This window comes from Elephantulus edwardii, unplaced genomic scaffold (assembly GCF_000299155.1).
Source record: "Elephantulus edwardii isolate Elephantulus edwardi_28Jun2011 unplaced genomic scaffold, EleEdw1.0 scaffold00059, whole genome shotgun sequence".
NCBI classification, from domain to species: Eukaryota; Metazoa; Chordata; class Mammalia; order Macroscelidea; family Macroscelididae; genus Elephantulus; species Elephantulus edwardii.
The window spans coordinates 3,461,729-3,462,614 of NW_006399809.1; positions in this window are offsets into that span (position 1 = coordinate 3,461,729).

The following is an 886-nucleotide window of genomic DNA, read 5'->3' on the forward strand; positions in this document are numbered from 1 at the left end:
GGAGCCAAGCAAACTGAAGCTGTGAACAATCTCAATCTCTTCGCCATCCATCCTGATGCTACCGATTGGTCCAGTGGTGAGAATTTTTGTCTTCTTAACACTGAGCCTCAGTCCATATTGACTCAAGTATAGAGCACCAGAAAATAGGATCTTGACAAGGTATCACCCTCACCTGGGACATTATACTGCTGTGCCAGCTGTGTGCCTCAGTTGGAAGGCTCCAGCATACAGCAGCCACAGGAATGTGGTCTCAATACAAAAGCTCAAGGACTTCCCTCTAGAATAATCAGAGAGAAAAAGCCTTCCCTTAGAGCTAGGACCTTGGACTCAGACATGAAGTCTCCTAAACTGTGAGGCTTATCTTTTAGCTTGTTGTATTGGGAATTGATCTGCATATTGCTAATTACTTTGTAGCGTGGATATCTGTATCCTTGTGTGGTTATCACTGTCCTAATTAGTACAGTGCTTATCTGCCAGTTTGTTGTACTTGTGAGTTGCTGTGATGCTGAAAGTTATTCCAGATGCTAGGTGTATCAGATGCCAGAGGGGTCACCCATGCTACACAGGTTTCAGTGGAGCTCCCAGATTAATACAGACTAGGAAGCAGGATTGGTCATCCACTTCTGAAAGAACAGGCCTATGAACTAAGTCACTAGAGCTCCCTAATTATAATATATACAAAAGCCAATAAAAAAGTGATAAAAAAAAAGTAGGGCATAATCCTTAGGTAGTTGAACTGCTAACCTAAACGTCACACCTCTCTGGCAGTTAGAATCCACCAGAAACTCTAAGGAAGAAAAATGGGCAATCTCTTTCCATGCAAGTTGGTCTCAGAAACCCACTGGAGGGTCAGCTATAAGTCAATTCAGACTTAACAGCAATGATT